This window comes from Rousettus aegyptiacus, unplaced genomic scaffold, assembly GCF_014176215.1.
Source record: "Rousettus aegyptiacus isolate mRouAeg1 unplaced genomic scaffold, mRouAeg1.p scaffold_m13_p_7, whole genome shotgun sequence".
Classification (NCBI taxonomy): Eukaryota; Metazoa; Chordata; class Mammalia; order Chiroptera; family Pteropodidae; genus Rousettus; species Rousettus aegyptiacus.
This window is the reverse complement of record NW_023416310.1, coordinates 8,944,266-8,970,907: the sequence shown is the minus strand read 5'-3', so window position 1 is coordinate 8,970,907 and position 26,642 is coordinate 8,944,266. Positions and strand designations below refer to the sequence as shown.

The following is a 26,642-nucleotide window of genomic DNA, read 5'->3' as shown; positions in this document are numbered from 1 at the left end:
TAGATGATGATAGTTTGTGCTGCTAAAGTTGCCTTATTATATCGTATTCACCAACATTCTGGTTGTTATTTTGATATTCTGATCTGAGCTAGCCTCACACTTCCCCTAAGTCCCTGCACCAACACACACACACACACACACACACACACACACACACACACACACGCACACCACGCTCTAAGACTATATTTGTTGATTTGATCTACTGAATAATTAACCAAGTGCAATTTACCCTCATTATATTAACATAATTCCTTCCAAAATGTTTTCTGGCAGGCAAAAATTCATACAGGGTAGCACTAATATCCAATTTAATTAATGGAGCTACTATAACTTTCTGTGTTTAAAGAAAAGTAAGCTGATATGTCAAACTCACAATATTCATAATATATATTTAAAATTTTCATAATGTAGTTTCTTTCATTAGAGTAATAAAAGTTAAATTTACTTACATTATTTTGTCTCTCTTTTTTTCAACTTATGATGCTTTTATTATTATAACATAGTATTTATAGTAACACCTTACCCATCTGAAAATCACTTAGCTCACAACTCCAGCTCTGGAATATGGCCATTTCCTACTTTGAGAAATGTAGGCATATGATACATTTCTTTTAAGAAGAAAGTAATTCTATAGCGTTTATTATCCCATGTTAGAGTTAATTGTTCCATTATACTATAAGCAATTAGATGGTATAAAATATATCTCAGCTTCTTTTACATTCCTTGGCCTCTTGCTTACCTGTTGTATTATAACAAAAAATGAATTTCTGAGGGATAAATCACATTTCAAAAATATACCCTGAGATTGATCCTACATAGAGGAATTGACAAATAGTGTTCAGAAAGTCCAAAATATTCTACAAAGTTCAACAAAAGGGATAGCCTAAGTCTTCTTCCCTCTGAATCTTGGTTTCTCCATAGGTAGAATAAAAGATTTAAGACACAATCTGTGTTTCCTTCCTACCCTAATATTCTGTGACAAATCTATAATCCATTCCTTTATATACTATAAGATAACCATTAGACAACATTCATTTTCACTCAAGCTTTGCCACTGCATGAAAAGACCACATTGAAATGTAATGGCTCACGTGTCAGAGGTCCCTAATAAATGTGGTAGGTCCCTGTATTGACCTAAGCACCACAAGACGACCATAACAGCCATGGGCTGCTGTGGTCCTGGGCAATACCCACTAGCAGGGTTACCTGGAGAAGTTCTTTCCACACTGCACTTGCCCAGCTCTGTGCCCAGAGGACAAGCCAGCCAGCTGCTCTGGAGGGAGGCCAGCCCCTGCACAGGGTCGCCACCGGGAGAAGGGGCGTGCCACCTCTCAACACAGAGCCTCTGAGGCTCAGGAAGAGGAAGCCTGGCACCTTGCTTCTGCTGCTGCGCCCTGTCCTACTCCGTGACACGTTCCTGCTTTGGGACCTATCGGCAGGCTTCTTTTTAAAGAGAGCTTTCCTCCTTGGCTTGCTCTTTTTGGCTTATACTAACTTCATGTGAAGTAGATTTTTGCATTCACTTTTCATTTCTACGCACTCCTAGCAATTTTGACTTAGGAGTCTTTGGTTCTGACCAGGCTTTCTTGACTCTCTTCAGAGCACAGGGAGACGGACATTGTGAAGAGACCCCAGCCTTCTTCTAAGGGGAGGATGCATATACCCTTAGAGCACACGGAAGGACAGACTACATTTTCTACATCCCTGGCTCCTGGGTTTGAAATAAAGGAAGAGGCTCCTCATCCAGCAGAACACACGACGGGTTTCCGGGTATGACCTGTCAGCTCTGCCCTCCCCTGCAGCATCCACCACGCTGGAGCACAGCCTGGCCCGTCTGCATCCCACATGTGTCTTCTGTCAAGGTGGTAGAGCTCACAACACTCAGCAACGTCTTATGAGGCTTTTCCTAAAGACCTTCCATATCCCAGAAATTAGCAGACACAAATCTGCTTCTCATTATCCTGATAGTCAATGATTTATACCTCCCAACCTGGGGGAGGGGAAGCTCGCCAAAGAAGGTGAGCCATTGGCAAGCTGTTAACCCTTCTAGGAGAATGAGCTTCTGGTACTTCTCTGGAATCAGGTCACCATTCCTGGTACCTCCACCCCAATCGACTGTTCTCTTTCCTGGGTAACAAATTTATCTCGTGTTCTTTAATTCCTGACATTCTACCTATCAATATGGATGGAAACCAACTCCTTAACCCACCCCTTTGCAACTGATCCACCTTCCAATAAATTTGCATTGGATGAGCTCTGCTTTCTTCCAATCATCCTAAAAATCCTTAGGGGTTCCCTCTTTCCATCCACAGATTCATCAGTCAGACAGTCAAGCAACCAGCATGCACAGGGATATTTGATGAGGACTTTTTCCTAAGAAAAAAGAATCTGCCATTAAAAAAAAAATCCCACTTATTTCCACGTATTGGAAAACTTTTTATTATGAAATGGCTTTCTTTAAGTTATCTAAGTTTAAGGTTGCATGAGAATTTTTGTGTGATGTGAAGTGTGTGCATGTGTGTGTGTCTGTGTGTGTGTGTGTGAGAGAGAGAGAGAGGGAGGGAGGGAGGGAAGAAGAGTGGGGATGGGCGGGAGAGTGGGCGAGCCTCACAGACGCTGCTTCTTCGTGTGCATCAGAACAGTGAGCCTGGCAGGGGGAGGGGGCGAGGGGGTGTATTAGGAAGAAATGGAGACCCTAGTTTCCTTTCTCAGATTCAAAGTAAGGGAGACAGTTTGGGGTGGATCCAAAAACAAACAAACAAAAACCAAACCAAAACAAAACAAAACAAAAAAACCAATGAGCTCCTTGGAAAACAAAGCCACTCCGACTTCAGTGCATTGGACTGGCTCCGTCACTCACGCTGGGGGCGGGAGTGGGAAGCTGTCTGGAAGGCGGGCCCTGGGTCCTATTGGAACCTGTTCCCAAGCAGCCACTGGTGTCCCGGAAAATGGCTGTGTGGCTGGATCCTCAAGAAACTTCCCAGAGAGGGGTTCGGGTAACTGGTCTGGCTTACCTGTGCCCAGGGCTGTGGGATGACTCCTCCCCGGGGCAGCCACAGTGGGGACCGGGATCTGCAGAGCCTCCACCACCCAGGAGCCCCAGCCACAGGGCTTCCAGTGGGACCCTTGCCGATGACACCGCTTCAGGACAGGCACCTGACAGCACCTGTTTGAGGGAGGGAGGTCATGCTAGTTTGGGAGTTCCAGACTTTGGTTAAGTGTGACTCTGAACAGGAGAGGTTAATTCCTCTCAAAGAAACACGGTGGCCCTGGACAGTCAGCCGCCCTGACGTGTGTGGTCGTAACAGGAGAAAATGTCAGCCTGGCCTCATCCCTCCAGACGGCGGTTCTGCTCATGATTCTTCGTCCCCTAGAACATTTCTTTATTGGGGTCACTCCTGAAAAAGCATGTGTGGAGACCTATGGCATCTGATCCTACTCCTTCTGATGGCACTTGTATCATTGCTCAATGTAAGAATGCAAGTCCTTAAATTCTAACCTTAACAAAATGAGACAGAAACTAGCGGAATCCACCCTTCAGACACGGGTACTCACTGTGGGTTCCTAGACAGGTAAGCGGGGAGGGCTCGGCAGACCGGGCTTTGTGCTCCCTGGGACGTGGAGACCCGAGGGCTGCTCTCTGGGAATCCACTGCACAGGTGCATTATTCACATCCCAGTCAGCGACTCTGGAGATGACATTTGTATTTTTTGGTTTTTGCTACTATCGCAAATTACCACAAATCAGTGCGTTACAATTACACGAAGTTGTCATCTTACAGGGCTGTAAGTCAGAAGTCCGCCAGAGTCTCCTTGGGCTAACACCAAGATATCAGCAGGGCTGTGCTCCCTCCTGGAAGCTCCCGCGGAGAATCCGTTCCTTGCCTTCTCCAGCTTCCCTGGGTGGCCGCCGGCGCTCCTTGGCCAGAGGACCCGTTCCTCCCTCTTCCGAGCCAGCTCTGGGGGGTCCTGTCCTTCTCACGTTACATCCTGCAACCATCTCTTCTGCTTCCTTTCCCACTTTCAAGGCCCTTCTGATTACACTGGGTCCTCCCAGATAATCCAGGGGAATCTCACGATCTTCAGCTCAGCTGATTAACAAGCTCGGTTTCATCTGTAACCTTAATTCCCCTACGCCGGGTAACCTAACATGTCCATGGCTCCTAGGAATGAGGACCTGGACATCTTTACGGGCATAGGGGTAGGTATTTTTCTGCCAGCCCCAGTTAAGCACTTACTTTGGGTCAGTCACTGGATTAAATGTTGGCTTCACAAGAGAAATAAATCTCAAGGGCTTCCCAGTTTAGGAGATAGATAGGCAAAAAATAATAAAAATGATGTGAGGCAGTGATAACTAATAATAATAATATAGTAATAATCATAGGATAATATCAGAGTATGCATCTTAGTCTCTGTTTGAGACAGGTGGCACAGTAGAAGACTTCCTGGAGGAGGAGATACCTGAGCTTGGTTCCTAATAAATTATAAGGCATCCAGCAGGCGAAGAAGTGGGCATTCCCGTCACACACATGCCTAATGTGCCCCAAACTGGGAACTTTCCTTTCTCTGTAACTTGGCTGATGAAATCTCCTGATAATCACAAGGCCGGCAGCTGAAAGGGGAAAGTCACTGAATATTTATTCATTTGATGAATATACATTGAGGGCCTATGATATATCAGAACATATGCTGGTCATCAAAGCTGCAGTGGTGGGCAAAATATTCAAAGTCTCTGCCTTTTTGGCGCTCACAGGACTGCAGAGGAAGTCCGGAAGTGTTCATGTGAAAAACTACTTATGAGCTATGCTTGCGAATCTGTCCAGAGAGGTGATGCTTTTCAGAGACTCAGTCCCATGGGAAGAGAACAAATTTTCAGACTCCCCAAATTCCTGATGAATAACAGATGCGACCCCTGAAGTTTGTCATCACAAACCAATGTCCGGGGCTCAATGCCTTTGGTACAGTTGTGGGTAAAGAGCTCTTACACCCATGACAGAGCTACAGCAACCCACGGGAGACACTGTCACGCACTGCTCATGACCCCACTTCCTCCTCCCCAGCTCCTGCATGGCACTGCCCTGATAAGTGACCAGATACTGGCTCTGCTCCTACATCCAGAGCTATTCCCTATTCCAAAGTCGTGGAGCTTTCTAAGCTTTGATGGGTTGCCACGGAAGCCTATCATTTTTAAATGTTGTTTCTATGGGAAAATGCACTGCTAATGACTTCTGACTAAATTATAATAAAATTGTAGAGCATAACTATCCATAGGTTAGGAAAGACCTGTAAGGATGTAAAGCAATTCATAACCATCACAAGAAGGCAGGCAGCTTCTGCTAGAATTGAGGAAGCATCCCTGGGTACCTTTCAGCAGCACATGTTTGCAAGAGCTGGGTTCACTTACATAAGGATGCACAGCTTCCTAAATTTGCTAGAATTTAATCCTAATTATGCCCCTTAATTTATTCCATGAGACACTGAATGATCTAGCATTATGGAATTTCAGGATTACTCTAGCATTATGGTGGAAATTCTGGATAAAAATGGAAGATGTACGATATCTGAATAACAAACAAAGCTAAAAGTTCTTCACCTAAAAATTGTATCTAATTAAGCAACTTTTAATCAGATCTGAATGTCATTCATGTGGCTGTACCATTTTTATAAACTTATGACCAATAACCAAATATCGTGTGCAGAGGGCGGAATGGCAAATGGAAATGTCACGCATGTGGAAGGCAGTCAATCTCTCCTCAGGTCCAGCTCTGCCAGTTACTAGCTGGGTGATCCTGGACAAGTCACTTAACCTCACAAAATACCCATATCATCACTATAAAAGTGGCTTAACGCTGTCAACCACACAGGTTCATGAGGAAGATGAAATGACTGAAGATATGTAAACTAATGGGCACCGTGTCTGGGACAGAAGAGGTACCGAGCAAGCCTTTGCATCAGCAGCCTCTGTGTCTACATGGCCACACCAATGTTTGTTTGATGTGTCCCCTATTATTGGGCATTGGCCTATTCCCTAAATCCAGCTGTACATGTCCTTGGTTAGAGCATTACAATATACTTCATGTGTATGTGTTAAACTATTGAACCTTTAATGGATAGAAACAGAAACTGGCTCTGAGTGCTTTTCCTGAATTAGTGGGAGATGAGCAGGTTGGGAAGAAGGAAAACACTTGAGTGAACTTGTGACTTTGGGATGCTGTTGTCTCCCGAGGGCCTTGGGCTCTGACCCTGAGAAGCAATAGCTTTCTCACAGCTAAGGTGCACAGTTATGCCAGTCACCGCAGAGCATTTTAGAAACATTCATCGCTATGTGTTATAATCGTGAAAACGTCTCATGCACGCTAACGGGCTGGTCTCTGTTAAGGAGAAGTTCACGTTCCTCCACTACAGAACTTTCAGTGGTTTTTAACACAAAGAGAGCAGTACCTGGGGCAGGTTTACACGCTCTGGGATTGACATTCCACCTTCCCTGCTGGTTTCCTGGATGATCTCGACAAGACAAGACCTTGCCATAGGCTTCTCTAGATCTCGATTTGTGAGATTGTAGAACCCACGGGTCCCGGCTCCTTTTTCTGCTCAGTCCTTCAGAGTAGGATTTCTGAATTGGCACAGAAGGACTCCTTTGGCATTGAGTGGCTCTTATGAAACGGCGCACTGATGAGTTAAATGCAACAATTCAGAAAAATACCGATTGAATTTCCCTTTAAATACTCGAGGGGTTAGAAATTAAGCAAAACTGCTTGGCACTATGTAGTCTGGATTTTAACTAACTCAAAATGTCTGAAAAATTGTTCAAGATGTTTTGACAAACAGAGAATGCCACCATGTTCTCCCCTCTCTCCCGATGTCGCTTTCATCTGCCGTGGGAAAGCAGAGTCAGGGTGTCCAGTGTCAAGAGGTTAGCTGGTGTCCCAGGGAGCACTTTCTCCCCTCAAATGGAATGATTCACAGTTCTTTAACACTCACTAGCTTCTCCATTCTGCCATAAAGTAATGGAGCAAGTTTGCTTTATTTTAAAAATAAAGCAAAATAAAACTGCATCACTGTGAATAGACGGTGATGATCTTAAACACTGAGGTCATATTTTTAAAGAAGAAACAGTTCCAATTATGCGAATTGAATCTGAAATGTTGCCTGGCCTGAGCAGCAAATGCAATAAAGGTAAAATGCCACCCCCATCGGACCTACCAACCTTTACCACTGCCAGCGGTCTGGGACACACGGACCCTCGCTTTCCTGCTCAAGGGGTGTTGTGATATTTGGCAGAAAGTAAGAAAGACTCCTGAGAGGACATGTAGTTGACTAAAAACGATGCCGAATGACAAGTCAGAGGTCTGGGCTTCAGCCCCAAACCACTGCTGCCTGGATGTATCATCACAAATGCGCAGGATTTACACAGAGAGCAGCCTCTTACAGCGACACCCGAAAAAGGATGAGTAGAAAGCCTTTGAGGTCACCTCCAGTCCCGGCGCATTCTAAGATGTAGTTATGTTAGATTATTTATGCCTCAATGATGAGGACTATGGTTTTAAAAATTGTATTGATGGTTAAATTCAGGTTGCTCAGTTTCCAGTTTAATATAATTTTTCCAACAAATGTTATCCCCTGTCCCAAGGGAATACAAAGCGTATTTAAAATAGACTTTCTTCTCAATGGAACTAATATTAGTAATACTAATATCACTCAGTCTACCCATCTACCCATGTGGTTTTCTCAGCATTTTGCAACTTACAAAGCGTATCTATTATCTCCTATTCTTTTCGGTCCCGAAATGAATTATCTATGTCCCCCAAATAATGTTCAAGGAAACCGATACTTCTCAAGGTGGATTCCTCAAGGTGCATAACTGATTAAGTGGCAAAGCTGGGGCAGAGCCCACGTCTACTGATCCCCAAATATTTTCCTTGCAGCATTGGCTGGGCTCATCCATTCACAGTCTATTCAGTAAGGCTGCAGAGGGATTTAAAAAAATAATAATAATAAGGTCATAGACTTGGAGCCATGGAGTAGCAACACGCCAGTAGGCGCTTTCCTGTGGTTTTGATGACACAGAGCCATCTGGATAAGGACCAGGCTGAGGCTGGTGAGACCCAGGCGTTCTTTGGCAACTCAGTGAAACAATACAGGAGAAACAGTTTCCATTGTCTACTCCCAATTCCCCGATCAGGTCAGCAACCAAGCTGGGCTGGTTTGGGTTTTCTCATGGCAATCAGAGTCGATTTCAAGATTTCAAAGCCAAGTTCATGCTAGAGAACAAGAGGCCACACCTTTTCCCTTGTCATTTTATATGTTCCATAAATTCTTTCTGTAACTGTGAAATCAGCAAGCTGTAAAGCACCCAAGTGATATTATCATAGAGTTGGGTTGGTGTTTTATAGCACATAGAGACTGATAACAGAGCCAGAGAGATGAACGTGTGATAATAATAATTACGAACAATCAATGTGCAGCCAGATGTGTATTACGCATTATAGTCTACACGACCCTTTTATATTTATTTTCACTTAGTCATCAAAACAGCTTTGTGAGATAGGAGAGGTGAGAATTTTACTCCCACTTCTCAGACGAGGAAAGATAGATACGCACAGTCTTGGTAAATGGCACGTACCCAGCTGCCTGGACAGGGAGGCTGGATGGGATCCTTCATCTCCGTCTCCCTCACTCACCCCAGCTTGTCCATCACCAATTCCTGGCCTTCCCTCCAGCCACATATTCCTAAAACCCTCCATTTCTCCTCCTATCCTCTGCCGCACCTCTAGGCCTTGTCTCCACCTTTGCAGTAATGATCTCGCGGGTGTCTCTGTGCTGTTCCCGGCTTTCTGACCCTCAGCTCCCATCTGGAATCCTGCGCGGGGCGAGACTCAGACCCCGCTGCGAGTTCAGACTCTCAGACTTGATCTCCCCTCGCCCCCCACAGCCTTCGCGCTGCAGCTCAGTCTCCTGACCCCTTCTCCTTCCTTTGTTCTCTGGGCTCCCACCGTACCTGGCTGCTTTTGGTTCTCAGACTTCTCATGCTTCCTCTTGCCTTCGGGTTTTCCCACACGTCATTCCCTCTGCTGGAATGTCTCTCCAGTTCCCGCATCTTCTCGTCCCCTTTCTCTTTGCCATAACTACTTATCTTCCTACTTTATGTTAATGGCCCTTTCTCTATAATTTCCCTCCCACCAGATTGGAATCTACACGGTCAAAGCCTCACTCAGTACCTGGCACGCATGTAATAAGGGCTCAAGAGCACATCTTTTTAGGGAATAAGTGAATGAATTAAGTCTCACCAAAGGCCTCGAGCTCAGGTCTTTACACTACCAGTTTATGTTTTGTCCCAACAAACATATACTCATGTAGAATGACTGGGCATTTACCTCTCTGTTTAAAATCATCAGGCCACCTGATGGTGGTGTAAACACAGTCAAACTTTCCATCTTTCTTCCCAGACAGAGCAGCTGCCCTAAATTCCAAGTTCTTTTCTGCTTCACTGAAATTGGACAATGTTCTGGAAAAGAAATGGGTAGTCCCCTTTTCCTCTTTTCCTTGGGCCAAGAAGCACTGTAAAAGATCCAGTTTTGTGACCATTCCCCAAAGCCAAGCTCCCGGAACCTGAAGAATATTCGGGACTCCGAGATTCCTGACCACAGATGCTTCCCGACTCACTGTTCCTGAAAAATTTGGGCGTTTGGCATTTCGAGACGGGCTTATCAGGTGTAGTGGCATCAGGGCGTTAAGCCATGGACGTCCTGGGGAGCCAGACGGCTGAGCAGGGAGGACCTCAGCTTCCAGACTATCGCATGCGACAGCAGAATAGACACTCTCCTGGCAAAGTAGCCAGAGGCTCTGGTTCAAACAAAGCTGAGTCCATCTGGGAGCATCTAAGCCATCAGCCAGAGCAGCCGCATGGCGGAATCCAGTCAAAGACGCTTCTGTTTAATCCAGGGGTCTCACCTTCAGCACTGTCGATACTTTGAGACAGAATAGGTCTTTCCTTGTAGGGGGCTGTTCTGTGCAAATGTAGGATTTTTAACAGCACCCTTGGCCTCCACCACTAGACATCATAGCAATCTGCCCCTTTCTATCCCCCAGATGTGACACTCGTGTCTCCAAACATTGCCAAACCCCCTTCGGAAAGAAGGGAGTGAAAGTCTCCTCTGCCTAAAAACCACTAGTTTAATAGCACTTAGCACTTTGGTCAGGTTCCATAAATGCTTCCGATCTAATTTTCCCCATCAGCCAAAACAAAGCACAAAACAAACATCAAAAACGGTTTTAAAAAATACTTTCCTAAGGCTTAATGGAAATTTTACGTGTAGGATTCTAGCCTAGTGCTGGTGCAAAGCAGGTGGTCAGAAAACGAAACGGAATGAACGAATTCTCGACCGTGAAAGAAATGAACCCAGACGCGAAGGGGGCGGACGGGAAGAGCTGCGGGGGCTGGCTCTTCTGACCACAGCGCTGGGACGCGGCCGCCCCAAGTCCAGGAGGCAACGACAGAAACGCCAGCCACGGGAGTCAGAAACGCTGCTAAAGCCGAAGCACTTTGCGAATGCGATTTACTTTGCCGCACAATCCGATCTTTCCTGGGGTGCTCTTTCCACCCGGCCTCCAGAGGAGAACGTTTTCGTGTGTGTGGTGCGTGTCGCGGGGGGGAAGGGGTTGCTGGGGACACTGTTTTCGGAGTTGCTGTCCCAGCGGGAAGTGCATGGTGGGTCTCACCCAAGAAAGGAGGCAACATGTGCCGGGAGGGCATAGGGCACCCCAGAAAAGGTCAAGGGCAGAGCAGAGGTGTCAGAAGGAGGCAAAGCGGCTGTGAGCTTCAGTCCTGTTACTTGCCGTGTGACCTTTGGCACGCAATACTCTGAGCATCACTCGCTGCACTGCGGCGACGTGGTCAAGAATGAAGTGACAAAGGCAGGCACATTGGCAGGCGCAGGGCTGGAATGCAGTGATCGCACCGGAAAGGCGAGCACCAATAATATTAACTATTGCTGCATTCACTTTTACTATTATTGTGTGTAGTATCAACATCACTACCTTCATGAATGGCCAGAGTAGTAAAAAAGCATTCATTACCTTGACTTGTGATCTGCCACCTCCCGGAGCCGGCAGGGCCAATGGTGTATCTGCTGGGTTCCGAAGGCTGGTAAGTGGGCAGGTTGTTTTAGCCCACTTCTCTCTCAAAAGGGCTCAAAGCCCATTTTGGGTAAAAAAATCTGTGTAGTCTCTGGTCCCGGGACATCAAAGTGGCTTTATCTCCCTTGGCAGGTTAGGCTACTAGGAATACTGAACATTTTTCTGTCACACCCATTGCCAAGGGTGCAATTTAGGAAAACAAATAAGGATTTACAGATAGCAACTTTCTTCTTCTTCTATTGATAGCTTGAGATAATTCATGGCTGGGTTTGGACAAATGCAAAAAATGTGCATTTAGTTTGAATTTGGATTCATTCCTCATGAATATTAGTCATCTTAACCTAAAATGCAAGCGCTTCTCTGTTTCAACAGATGGGAGGATGTACTATGAAATCATACTATAGCGCAGGGAGAAAACAAGAAGGTTGAAATTAAATTCAAGGGTAAGTCTTGGCACAGTGGGACAAAGTGTGCAATCATCATGTATTTCCCTACAAAATAAGGATTGTGCTTTTAGGTGTGGCTTACATTCTTGAAAATACAATGGGATGGGAATATTTATAAACCATGTTTGCTTGATGATTTAACCCACGGTAGGAATATTTCTTACAGATAACTTCTCGTGCAGAATTTCCTATTCTGTAGAGGCCTAATCAAAGACTGGCTCGGCATACATCTCGTTCCACTGTCAATGACGAACGTATAATTCTGGGGCTTTGCTGCCTCCCCTGGCCTCTTCTACTTGCGGACCTCCCACTGCTTTGTGAGGCCACTGCTGGAGGTTACCACGACGTGGCAGGCCGTGCTGGACCAGCCAGTGTCGCTGGCGTGGCGAGGAGAAAGGAGTGGGAAACAATAGGGAGTGGGGAAGAGAAGACGAAAACGAAGAAAGGAATCGGACCAGAAGAACTTCAGATCAATGTTTTTTCTGCTACATCACAACAGTCAGTGGAACTTAAAAAAATGTATTAGTTAATTCCCCTGATGAGACTTTTTTGAGTCTCAATTATATACTAAGACACTGTGATTAGAACTGGGGAAAAATTAAATTTTTATGGTAATCCATCTAGAACCCATCTAACAGTGAATAGATAGAGAACTCTAGTTCCCATATATTTTTCCTAAAATTTTCTATTAATTGATTTGTCAAAATGTCAATAGCCCTATAAGAATATATAAAAAGGCATGTAAGGTCTTAAGTTCCCTTCATATCGAAGAAAGAATGTCATTTACCATAATTTAGTTAAATGTATATTTGTTAACATTAGAATTTGCTAACCACAAGCAAATCTTATGTACTCTATCTAATAAATCTTTTAATGCAATGTTATTGATTATCTAGGGGTTCTCATTGACTTCTCAGTGACCAATACAACTTCTGAGAAACAGTTCTGGGTAACTAGAGGACATACAGGAAAATTTCCTAGAATAATAAAAATATAGAACTTTAGTTTTGTAAGAGATTCTAGAGATCATATTGTATGAACACACTTCCATTTATAGACAAGAAAATGAAGAAACAGAAAGTACAACTGCAGAATCATTTCACTAAAAACCTTTCTAAAAAGTAGGCGAGGCACTAAATTTTGTTGAGTACGTCTTATGTACCCGATTTAATTGCAGACACCTTCATCCATACAATCTCTTTTAGTTCTTCTTAGGGTACCAGAAAGCAGATATGATGCTCTGCATCTGAGATATGAGGAGAGACTGGAGAAGGTAGACACCTCACCCTGGGTCACACAGTTAATCTCCTGACTTCAAGACTTCAAGAAGTCACACTATGTGTTATGGTAGTTAGTAAAGAAGAAAGAAATTGTCCAAGTTCTCAAAGTTTCTTGTATATTTGATAAAATATCTCATATGAAACTATTTTGCCATTTTCCTTTCTATGCTATAGAATTCAAGAGGACTTTTCCATTGATGTGGTTTTAAGTGAGAAATTATAATATAGAATTGTATTTATTTATCAAGTTCCCAGAATCTATATCAAATCATTGGCTAGATTAATCATATATTTCCCAATTCTTTTTAAGAGAGGAATTGTTTAAATTGTTAAAAGAAATTTTGGATAGTGACTGAAAAAAAAATTATCAGAGAAAACAGGAGTGAAAACAGGGTCGCTTTTATAGGCTATAAAGGAGGAAACTCAAAGTTTTTATAGCTCCAGCTTAGCTCTAACTGGGTGAATAAATGGGGCCAATAACACGCTCTTACCCTGTAGATGCCCATATGGGGGAAAGCAATTGTACCCAGATGACTTGTCCCCCACAGGAGTTACCTCGAAATTACTGATGGTCAAATTTTAAATATGGGTTGTTGATCCCCAACCACAGAGATTTTAAATCCAGCAACTTTGGAGTGCTCAGAAATCTTTATTTTGTTTAAAGCGCCTCCTAATGATTCTGTTAATCAGCCACGTAGAACCACCAATCATGGTAAGAACGTTTTATTTGTAAACAGACATTCTATTAAACTCCAAGCTTTATTACCTCATTAGCTGTGGAAACTTGGGGAAATCAAGTAAAATTTATGAGCTTCATATTCCACACTAGATAAAGGGGAATCGAAACTTGGTGGTGTCTTGGTCACCGTATGCAGCCACTTGAGATCCTATGTGTGGAGGGTGATAAGACCCCTACACTGTCTGTAACTTTAGTTGCTGCTCTGGCAACTCCAAAGGTAAGATACAGGTTTTGAGTGTCTGCTCCATGGCAGGTACTGTCCTTGAAACTGACCTTCTTGGCCTTCAATTTTCATGATTGCCCGGACCAACCAGATACAGAAATTTCTCCCTGTTGCATCTGCCAGATTTCCAAGTGCCTCACCCCAGCCCATTAATTCTATTTTTCCTCCCCTTGATTGCTGACTTTGGGATACAGTTCTTGTGCTTTGTTTCCCTCCCTGGATATGGTGCTTGGCTTGGTTACACCCTCATTCCTCTCCCTTCACTCTGTGTCCCGCGAAGAAAGGTCACCCTTCTCTCTTTAAAGGAATTCTTAGAATTCCATTCTAGATATTGGTTCTAGAATTCTGGTTTCTTGGAAAGGACAGATAGACAACGACTATTCTGCAAGTTAAATATAATGATCTGCTTTTTTTGCAGATGAGATTAATGAACCTCTGTGATAAGCACTGTGCCCAAGCTCCAGCACTAGTAAGCGGCAGAACTGGAATTTGCAGTCAGTGGCCGAGTTGTCCTGAATCCTGAGATTGTTCAACTAAATCATTCTACCTCCCAGGGTTTCTCAGAAAATGGAAACTTAAAAGGAGAAAGGACAAGACAGAGACTTCCATCTTTTTTACCTTGCCAGACATTTTATCTTCTTCAGAAGTAGGTTGGTTACACTACATCTTTGAGAACCTGTCCCTGTTTTTAGGAATGTTTCTGAAGGTTCAAATCAATGCCCTCTCTTCTCTAGTCTATGTGGCTTCTGTACCTGAAGGGAGGGACCCTTTTCCTGGGTACTATCACCATCAGAGACAACTATATTCTCTTACGGTGACTTTTCTATGGTTATACTCAGTGCTCTACCTAGTTCTTTTTCCAAGTCATCCTCTGGCTGTTCAGAGTAGAGCCTGCTCCAAGCCCAGGCATCTGAAGAAAAACCCTCATGGTAAAAGGAATCATTTTCTTTCCCTTAATATCAGTTTGTACATTGACTGTGTGATTATTTTATTATGTCTGTCACTCACATGTTAGTTTATCCACAAAGCCTAGAACAGAAGCTGTAATAAAATTCATATTCAATTATGAATTGAATATGAAAGGATTACTTCCTTATTCAATTACTTCCTTAAGGAATTACTTAAAAGGAATTCTTTTAAGTTTCTATACCGACAATGAGATTACAAGGGGAGTTGAATTTAGAGACCACATTAGAAAACTATTTGTCATATATATTCGAGTAGCAAAATCCCATGATTTCCAAGAGCAGTCCATTGGTCATCCTATGAAATAAAACATATTTTTGGCCACCCACCATATACTAGCTTCTCTACTCCATGTTTCAGGGAGGCAGAATAGAGCAAATGAGTTACTTTACAGGGCACATATATCATTGGTTATGAAATGAGATTGTACCTAAAGGCTATTGACCTCAGAAGCAAGTGCACTTAGTTCCCAGAGGACAGGCAGGGGGGGAAAAAGACTTGCAGTTAGGAGGCCCGGAGGAAGAGAGACCAAGGTTAACCAGAGTGGCCAGGTAAGGCTTTGCTCTCAGAAAGGACAAGCAAAGACTTGGTAACAGGAACATATCTGGCACATACCAGTATGAGACCTGTCTTGCCTACTTGATGAGTCCTGGTGGATATAAAATAAAATAAAATAAAATAAAATAAAATAAAATAAAATAAAATAAAATAAACCCGTGAGATACTATTTGGGACACAGACTGAGGCTGGATTATGACAAGTGGGTTTTTTGTTGTTGTTGTTCTTTGTTATTTTGTACAGGGCTAAAGTCCTGCTTGGTGGAACTCAAAGTCCATTATTCTGTTTAGTAAGAAGGGGAAGGCCTTATTGGGTCTTAGTGGGAACAAAGGTGATTTAGCTATACAGAATTTTCCCTGTGTTTAAAAGGACCCCACGTTTCTTCTGACTCCTTAAATTTCAAAGAGGGGGGGGAAAGCATATTTAGTTGCTTAATATTTCTGTATATCTTAAAGGACCCTTCATATTTATCATCGGAGACACACCAAAGCACATTACAAGTAATATAAGCCAGCTGGTGTTTTGCAGGCCAAAGTCAGTTGAAGGTTTAATAGTAAAAATCATCTTTTTGTTAACATTTTTTTGGAGCACATCACCAAAGAATGCATGGCCCCTTTCTACATTTTTTCAGGAAAGAACTGTCTTATTAGCTCTTTTCTTAGGTTTCCGAATACATGTAGGATACGAAGGATTGGTCTGGTTTCTTTTGAGAATTCTTTCAGAGTTATCTAATCCATCTTCTGAACATCAGTGAAATAATTTTTAATGTAGGTTCGTGTATTTTCCAAATTTACCCACTTAAATCATATCTAATAAACATGCATAAAGTTAGCAAAACCTTCTTATCTGGGACATAAGGTAACCTGTGTCCTCTGTGCTGGTCCAAGCACTGGTGATAAAAAAAAATTAATATTTAATATTTTAAAAATTAACTCAGGATAGCTATAGAGATTTGGCATTTTCACTGTTCCTGTCCATCTCAAAACCCTGACTGTGTCATAATTCATGAGTCTCAATGTGAAATTCTAGAATGATCACTGAAATTCAAAGGAGAGGCCCAAATGCATCCAGCCACTTACTTGCCAATTAGTGAAGATGCCATGCTCCTCCCACATCCACGTTTATACATATTGTCCCAAACATAATTCAAGGTCCATCCTAAACACCAGCCTCTCCAGGAAGCCCATTCTCTCCCCCTTCACCGCTTCCCTCCACCCTATTTCAGGCTAGTTTATATACCATGTCGTCAGACTGTGTGAGCTGCTTACAGGCGAGTACTGTGCTTTATTAACTGCTCCATAATCCATCCTTGCCACCATCATGCAAACTGGAGCATAGTGCTGAAACATGGTGGCCTCCATGCCTGCCACACTGAGGGAAGCTGTTACATGCCTGCATGAGGTCAGACGAGAACAGAAACAGCTCAAAGTCGAGTTTTTGTTAGACGTACAGATCTATCTTTGGAGCAAGATGCTATATAACACACAAAAAATATTTCCCTCATATATAGAGCAGTGGAGTTTAGTACATCTAAAAATTTCCCAGCAAACTTCTGGAGGAAATCCTTAGATTGAAAATCTTAAGATCTCAGGCTTACCTCCAGAAGAACTTTGGTGGGAAAATTTTACATGCGCTAAACTCAATTATCTAATTTCATCTTCTCAACAACTCCGAGGCAGTGGTTACTATTCACATGTTACAGATCTGTAAACCGAGACGCAAAGGCATTAAAATGCTGACTTGGGACTCTAATAGAACTCACAAATCTAAATGCTCTACTTTTCTTTCTGTTGTGAAAAGCCAAAGAGGAAAAAGATAAATCGTAACACAGATGGTGCCAGAAACTCCAAACCATTACCGAGCCCGCTATCTTGTACCTGATACAAGAGAACTGCTCTGATTATAGAAGGCTGTAGTAAGTATAGTCCTGTTTAATCTCTATGGATTTAGTTCTCACAGCTGCTACTTTGAGTTTGGGCTCCTCGAACTCAAAAGCGTAAACTCCTCAGGGTCCAAGATGCCTCCTGCTTCTAGTCACCAGGCATGACTTTGAGCAAAGAGGATGGTGTACAAAAACCCCACTGGCAAAGGAAAGAGATGAGTCATTGTAATGTGATGGTTTCCATTGGTGCAGCTGGGGAGAGACATGGCCTCTGCCAACATCCGCTGACGTCTCTTTGTGCCAATCCCCCAAAATAGAAACCCCTGAGAGAAACCAGGAGCATCCCTCAGAAACACAAGAAGTCTGTCTGGGGTTTTTAGTTACATGTAAAGATTATACACTGAGCGTTTAGGCTTCTGCTGGTTTCGCCCCTGTGATGAATTCCTACCAAGCCTCCCTTCCATTGCCTCCTGAGTCAGTCAGTAGCCAGGAATGCTCTTTATGAGTTGTCTCTGAGGAGTGCTTTCTATCGTAGAGCAATAAAGCACTACAAGCAAGAAAATTCATATTTTGGCAAGTGGTGCCATTTGCCTTTTTTTTTTAATCTCCCCACAGATTTCGTTTTGTTTTAAATAATATCTTCCTGCTGAATCGGGGCTGTGTAGACCCACCAAAGGCAAAAACCCCAGGCAGAAAGGGTAGCTTGTTTGCTATTCCGAGTGACATTTCCGCAGATGTTTGCTGCCCTGCTGTGCAAACATAGTTACGCATGAAATAAAGTAAAAACAAAAAAAAATTAAACAGCAGTTAGTGGTTGGATGTTATTTCCAGTTTGGAACCACTGACGAGGCTGCTATAGAAAACTCTTCCCTCTGTTATTACAAAATAACAGTTTGTGGATGGTGAAAAGAAAACACGACTGAATTTTCTTTTAACTTCAAATACAGAAGCCAGTGCATCTATCATTATCACCACATTACAATACATTACGGGAGAAGGTCACCGTAACTTTAGAGGGGTTATTTCTATCCACGTCTCTCATCCTCTCAAAATTGTTATACAAGGACCAGGCCGATGCCAAACGCCTTGCTAAAGAAAACGTGCCAAGTTGAAGTGAGTGAATTAGAAAGAATGAAACAGAACCAAAAGGTCAATGCATGGGACCCCAACATCAAAGCAGGAATTGCCAGAACGCGCCCCGATACAGCAGCGCCGAAAACAGGTCCGTTCTCCTCTTTCACTTTTGTCTGTATGTCTGCTTCTGCTTTGCCATTTAGACCGTCCCTTCCCCAGAGACTGTGAACGATGCCGAAATCGAAGTGCCAAAATGAAGAGAATCCTTCCAACTCTTCCCTTCGGAATTTTGTCATTACCTCTTTGCACTGATAATAAAAACGATGATGATGATGATGACAATAAAAACAATAGCGATAAATAGCTAACAGTTATTGAACATTTACTCCATGCTATTATATATTATATTCTTATTTAAACAGTGTAACGGTCCCATGAGGTGGCGATGAAAGACGTGCTTGGTATTTTAGTCTAATTGAATTGTCTTTACATGAGAACTTTCCTAACACGAAGGTCTGAGTTTATTTAATCACCTCACTCCTTAACTCCAGTCCCTAGTTAGTCTTTAGTCAATGCGTGTGAAACAACTATCCACAGGAGAGCCACATGTTTCAGAATACTTGTGGGTATGGTGGTGATCATATCTACTCTAAAGAAACAGTAAAGATTATACCAGAACAATAAGTAAGCCTACACAAAAGAAAAGGCCAGTACATGAAAATGCTGCTCAGGTTCAACTTTTGACTTGGCCTTTCCTTTCCATCTTCGAAGGGACATGCAAGTAAACTAATGTATTCAAATGAGCATCACTTCATAATTTGAACTCAATTTATAAAGTGGTTCTTGGATGAAAAGTACGTGAATAATAAATGCACTGAATGAGGAATACAGTTCAAAGAGCTCTTGACTGTAATAGTTACCTCCATTTAATATTTCGTAGCAGCTGGAAGACATGACCTTGGGTCAGGGCCCTGAGGTTGGCATTGCTTTTAAATGGACTGCCACCACGCATGGTGGCACTCAGCTATTCACAGCCATAGAGACTGGCAGCATCATTTAAAAGATTTCTTAGATTCTTTCAGTTTTTGTATGAAAAAGGAAAGACTATCTTTCTCTCTAAAATGAACTAAAACCAACAAGGAGAAAAAGAATCGGAAAGGGACGTGCTGTCTTTGACGAGTCTATGGAACATGTACGTTTCAAACCACAATGTATAAAGGAGTGGTGAGAGAAATGAAATGGGAGCGATGATGGCTGAGGGAAGACAGCAAGAAAAGGCACCTGCCTTTAAGGATCTTGAGCCAGAGCAGGGTGATGAGCACAGTGACTCCTTGTTTGGGGCGATACAAGAAGTATGTGTAGACGCTCTCACTGTATGAGCCTCTCATCCAGTAGTTTGGTAGGCAAACTAGAGTTGAATAGCCAGTGCTTCTTCATCTTTGAAGAAGCAGATGGTGGTAGAGAAAGGACAAGAACCGAACATCCTTGAAATTTAAAATAAGATCACATCAACCGTCCTCCCACCAAACACTCACACGCACTGGCATCATATAGCATCACTTAGTTTTACTGTATGCAAAAGAGTTTTTCTGTTCTCCTGGCTCTTACACTTATCTACAGGGTAAATTTCCGATGAACAAGTTTCTGTGGACAGATACTTAAACTCCCTGCTTGCCCGCTACTCAAACTGCTTCCAACCATCGCTTCCTCCCATTGGTCCCTTATCCACAAAATCTGTCCATAAATGTCTTTCCCAAGAAGAATTCTCTCCATTCAAATATAATCACAAAAACAATAAGAGCATTACTACAACTACTCATAATATTAATAGCAAGGAAAATAAAATAATCGTGAACCTTAACATCAAACCTATTGAACATTTTTTTATTTAAAAAGAGAAATTGTACAATATAAACATAAAACATGAAGAACACCACCAGTTTCATGAAAAACAAGTTGTTCACATGTGTAATTCTATTTCTGGAATCTATTCTCTTCTCTTGGTCTATTTGCCTATCTTTATGCTAATGTCACTGCAACTGGACTAAGGTAACTTCTAGTCGGTCTTGAAATCAGGTAGCATTATTTTTCCAACTAAGGCTCTCTTTTTCAAAGATTTTCACTAATTTAAGTCCTTCGAATTTACATGAATTTCAGTCATATTGTCAATCTTACAAAACTGTGCACTGAGACTTTGAAATTGTAGATTAATTTGGGGAAGGCTGACATCTTTATAAATTTGTGTCTTCTGATCCATCTGTTGATATATTGTTTATTTAGGTCTCAATTTCAATTCAGTGGTGTGTGTGTAGTTTTTACTGTGCATGGCTTATATATCTTTTGTAAGATTTATCTCTAAGTATTTCATATTTCTGATGCTTTCGTAAAGGCATTATTTTTAATTTCAATTTTTATTGTCCATTGCTAGTATGTAGAAACACAATTAATATTTGTATATTGATCTTGTGTCTTACATTTTGGTGAACTCAGGTTTTAGTTCTTGTAGCTTTTTGCAAATTCCACAGGACTTTCTAGGAAGATAATCATGTTATTAATTAATATAAATGATTTGACTTTGTTTCCTTATCTGCATGTCATTTTTCTTACCTCATTGGACTAGCTAGAACCTCCAATTGAATTCCAAGGATGAGAACATGGATGGATCTTGAGAGTATTATGCTAAGTGAAATAAGTAAGATGGAAAAGAACAATAACCATATGATTTCAATAACCATATTACATATGTGGGATATAAAACAAAAAGCAACAAATGAACAAACTCATAGACACAGACAACAGTATGGCGATTACTACAGGGGAAGAGGAAATGAGGGGAAGAATAAAGAAGGTAAAGGGGGTCAAACCTATGGCAAAAGGAGGAGACGAGATTTTGGGTGATGAGCACGCAATGCGAATTCAGTACACTAGAAACTTATACAGCGCTATTAACCAATGTTACCTCGATAAATTTAATTTAAAAAAAAGAATGAGAACAAACATTCTTGTCTTGTTCTTGATATTACTGGAAGTGTGTCGAGACACTCATCATGAAGAATAATGATAGGCGTAAGTTTTTCTCAGAGACATTCATCATGTTGAAGAAGTGCCATTTTATCAGATTGCTGAGAGCTGTTTTTGTTGTGATATTTGTTGTTGTTGTTTTAATCAGGAATGACTATTGCATTTTGTCAAAAGCTTTTCCCGCCTTCTTCATGAATGCAGATCTTCATTCAGTAAATAAACTTATTATGAGAGTGTATATGTGTATGTCTACATGTTGTATGTTTTTAATCCATTCTGAATGTCTTTCATTTAGTGACATTCACCAATTTATAACTAGTGTACATTCTTTTGTTAATTATTTTTCCACATTTTTTTCATATTTATAAATTTATGTATTTTCTTTCATCCCTTTTTCCTTTTTTTCCTGTATCTTGTGAATAATTAAAATTGTCTTCTCTGATTAAAAAAAATCCCACATCCTATTTTGATTCCTATGGTTTTGGACTTAAATTATAATACTTATATCTGTTCTCTTATGCCTTTTCATTGCTTCAACTTATGAAATATCTATTTTCTCTATATGAAAAGGAGATGTCTCTTACCTTCTTTTAAGAGACATATTTTAGGATATGGCCTTAGCATAAGGCATATCCTAAAATATCTGGAATAAAATAATAAAAGTGGTATTTGAATTCAGTAAATAATGATATGTTTAATAAATGACATTGGCACAATTATCTAACCATCAGGATAAAAATAAAGTTAAGTCCCTATTACGCTCCATGTAAAAGTAAATTTTATATAGATTAGAAATCTAAATGTAAAGACCATAAAAGTACAATTATTTAAACTAAATCATTTAGGAGAATTTGATATAACCTCGGGGTAGCAAATGTCTTTTCAGCCAAACAGGAAACCAGAAACCATAAATGAAATCGTGGCAGATTTCTTACATTCCATGAAATTTCTTTAAAAAATGACACTTTTCATTTGCTTCATATTTTTATCGTGATTTTTATATACATTTTTATGACATTACTAATTACCTTTCTTTTATTCTCACTGAGGAAAAATATGTAATTATTTTTTCCACATAACTAAAACCTTCTTGCTTATCCCATTTATCAATTTAAAAGAATCTATTCTTTTCTGGAAAATATTTTTTTGTAGACCACAACTTCCTATAGTAGGTCAGATATCGTCACGGGATTTATTTTCCTTGTACTTTTCAGCTAATTCCTATGTACCTTGTATCTTATGTCCTCTTTTTCTCACTCAGTTTTTAAAATTTTTATTTCCCTCAGTATATCATCTAGAAACTTCCTGAGACTAGTACTTGGGGAAATATCTATAGATGTTTTTATTTTTTTTCTCACATATTCTGATAAGTTAGTTGTGTACAGAATTCTAGATTCAGACTAATTTATTCCTAGAGCTTGAAAGCGGTGCTTCCATTGTCTTTAACATTCATTATTTGTGATGAAAATTCTGATACCAGTTGGATTTCAATCTACCGGTTATGTGATTTTGCCTTTTAAGGATATTTCTTTTTTTCTCTTGTGTTCTGAAATATTACAAAAAAGTAAAAGAATTCTGTGTATGTGTGTGGGTGTGTGTTACTTTGCAGTCATTCAGATATCCCCTTTTGAGTTGAAAAATCTTATCTTTCTACACCTCTGGTAAATTCTTACCCTGAGATCACTTGATAGTTACTTTTGAACTAATAAACCATATCTTTTTACACCTCTGATAAATTGTTTTCTATCATTTATTTATTTAAATTTCTCTCCACTTTTTTGTGTGTTCTCTCTTTCTAGAATTTTATTGAATGTCAGATTTTTTTTAGTACGGTCTATAGCTTATCTATTCTGGAAAAGGCTATCAATTTTGGCTCCTAGCCTTTCTATTAAACTTTAAATTTACGCAAACAATTTTTAATTTCTAAGAGGTCTTTCATAGTTTTTTCATTTTTTTCTTTTGTTATCACTATCTGTTCTTATTTTATAGAGGCGACAATATCTTTCTGAATCTTTCTATTATTTGTGAATTTTCAAAAGTTCACTTATGTTCTATACATTATCTATTTGTTTTAGGTTTAACTCATCTGGACGTGCTATTTAGGCACAAAGAACATTGTCGACTTTTATAGGTAGTTGGAAACAGTTGGAATTGTGTTCTTGGATGCCTTCTTCTTGATGTGCTAAAATGGGGAGCTCAATGTCTGATCTCAAAATTGTCCACTGGAAGACTTGACTTTACAGTCTGCATTTAGACCTGAGTTGGTCATTAGACTAGGAGTCCCCCAAGTGCCATAGAAATAGGCCTTTTGAAGCCTCAGCTTTTCTCAAGAGGTAAAGTTAAGTACTGTCGAAGGAGGATGCTTCGTTGTTTTAGTTTTTGTTTGCCAGGCAGCAAGTTGCTCTGTGTGAGGGTGGTGGTGAAAATGAGAAGAGCCAACAGGGCTCCTGTTCTCTACACCACCTTTAATTAGTTCTGTTTGAAGTCTCCATTTTGTACCTGGCTAATTCTAAGTGGACCCTCCATCACATTCTTCCACTTAGAGCGGATTTACCTTTTTCTGCGAATTTACACGTGAGTATAGAGAGGCAGAAAGTCCATAAGTTAACAAATTAATAAGCATTATAATTTCCAACAGTGATTATTACTATGAGAGAAATAAAATAGGGTGATAATTACAAGGAGACAGTGAGAGGAAACTTACTTTTTGCCCCAACAAATAAAGATTCATTTTCAGAGTAAATAAATGGCAGAAAGAGAGAGAGAGAGAGAGAGAGAGAGAGAGAGAGAGAGAGAGAGAGAGAGAGAGAGAGAGAGAGAGAGAACGAACTGGGGATTCCGGATTCTTAGCTTTTGTAAATGTTACATGTATTTCCTACACCAGTGGAGGATGGAAACAAAATGCAAGCATTTAGACCTCGTTCTTTGAGGTCTCCTAATTTGAAGAGTTGTTTTTGAGACAGACTGGCAATAAACTATTATATCTTTATCTAGAAACAACTTTTAAAGCAAATTAAAGTACTTTTATAACCGCTGTAAATGGGGGAAATGAAGGGGCATTTACACTTTATACAGAACCTTATTTTTAAGTTCAATTAATACATCTCACTAATGTCTATCTATGAAACAGGAACTCTGGATATATTCACACTTGCTGGCTTTCGAAAATAATAAAACTAAATAAAACTAAAACTGCATTACTTTTAAATAACCTATAAAACAGGCTTCTTAGAGTATTTTGGCAGAACAGATTTTAGGGATTAGTGTTCCATTGAGGGTGTGTTATGTTATATTGTATTAAGCATTCGGCTATCAATGAAGAGAGAAATCTGAGATTAAAATGTGGAAAACAAGCCCACATATTAGGGGAAGTCTTAGTTTATTCCATGGATCGCTGTAACATTTCAGTTAAGCTAATGCTTCTCTAATTATCTGTGACAGAGGACCAATTTTGTTTGCTTGTTTTATTTAAGTTACTAATTCATTTTACTTCAAACTTCCATATAATGCAATAAAAACATATTACTCAGAAAGTGAGAATACAAAGATAAAATATGACACTTAAAAATTAGATTCAACAGATATAAAATTACTCGGTTAAATTGCTATCGAAGTTTCTAAACTCAGACTCATTTCTGGACTTTTGCCATTGTAAGCCAGTAATACGGCATTTGCTTACTGGCCCCGGCTCACACTGAGAGAAGCCGTGAGTTAGCGTGTGTGCGTGCAAGCAGCATCAACACTGTAAGCTGCTGTTCTGAGTTTAGATGAAATGGTTTCTCTTAAATCTCCTGCTCACTGATGAGTACATGAGAATCAGGCCGATACCTTTGTGATGCCATATATTTTTATCTGAAAATTGAAACCAATACTGAATGATTCATGAGACTGTGACAAAATACTTTTCTTCCCATTTTCTACCATTTCACACACTCACAGAGCACCATGAAGACCTGTAGAAACCTCAGAGTTTGATGCAGGCTTTTTCTTCTGCTGGTTGTCTCAGTCACAGGATGCCCCTCCCTGGCCACTGCAGCAGATTATCTTGTCACTATTGATTTCCAGGTCTTCAAATACCCAAGTGGGAATCAGGACTGGTTACATGACTTGGCCACCCTGAAAATAACCCTATGCTAAATGTGAGCAGCTGGAGTTCAAAATTGCAATCAGATTTTTCCCTAAAAATCTGTTGTGTTGTGTGTGTGTGTGTGTGTGTGTGTGTGTGGCGGGGGAACCTACATGCTTGTGTGTGTATGTGAGTGTTCATAAATGCTTCCTTTTGGGAATATTTTGTAGCCTTGTCACTTCGTTTTCTCAGAACTTTCCTCGCTCTCTTTCTCTTGGGAGCCCGCAGAGTCCTCCCTGTCTCTTGATCGCAGACATAGGGTGCCCAGTTCTCTTTCTCCAAAAGCTTATGTGCATCTATATCTCTCTGTTGCAGTATTTTATTCTGTGCTCTTGATTGAATGAGGGCATTGTTGAGAGTGTGATTCCTTCTTTTTTAAAAAAAAATGCCTTACAGCACCTGGTATTCCTAGGTGTTCTTCCATCCAAGTACTAACCAAGTCCAACCCTGTTTAGCTTCTGAGATCAGATGAGATCGGGCATGTTCAGGGTGTCATGGCCACAGACAAGAGTGTGATTCTTAATTGTACCCCTTGCTATACCACCTTCATACTCTGCATCCTGTCTCTAGTTACTCTTTTTTTAATTAAAAATTATTGGGGAGATATTGACCAACAAAATCCAATAAGTTTCAACTGTACAATTCAACAGTATATATAGTGCATTGGGTGTTCACCACCCAGAGTTAGATTTCCTTCCAAATATTTGACCCCTTTTACCCCTATCTACCTTTCCTCACTCTATTCCCTCTAGAAATCACTAATCCACTGTCCATGACCATGAGTTTCTGCTTGTTTGTCATGTCTGTTTGTTCCTTTTAGATTTATATCCCATACATGAGTAATGTCATGTGGTTTTCAACTTTTCCTTTCTGACTTATTTTCCTTAGCATGATTATCTCAAGATCCATTCATATTGTCATAAATGGCAGTATTTTATCTTTTCCTCTCATAGTTGAGCAATATTCCATTGTATATATGTACCACATCTTCTTTATCTAATCATCTATTGTAGGACACTTTGGTTACTTCCATGTCCTGGCCTCCTAATGAACAATGCACAACCTTTAAGTAAAAACAAAACAAAACAAAACAACAACAACAAAAAACCCCAGCATTTTCCTGCCAATAAAAACATTTGAATTCTCTCAGTCATGATGATAATGAGTATTCTTTGCTTAGCAAATGTGG

At 40.8% G+C, this 26,642-nt stretch overlaps 1 long non-coding RNA gene and 1 pseudogene across 1 annotated transcript in view; both read right to left on the bottom strand.

The window, feature by feature from the left end:
- The window catches only part of LOC107515282, a 379,686-nt gene that overhangs the window by 132,836 nt on the left and 220,208 nt on the right, over positions 1-26,642 (bottom strand). The window lies entirely within an intron of this gene.
- On the bottom strand, positions 25,841-25,959 carry LOC118605709 (annotated as a pseudogene).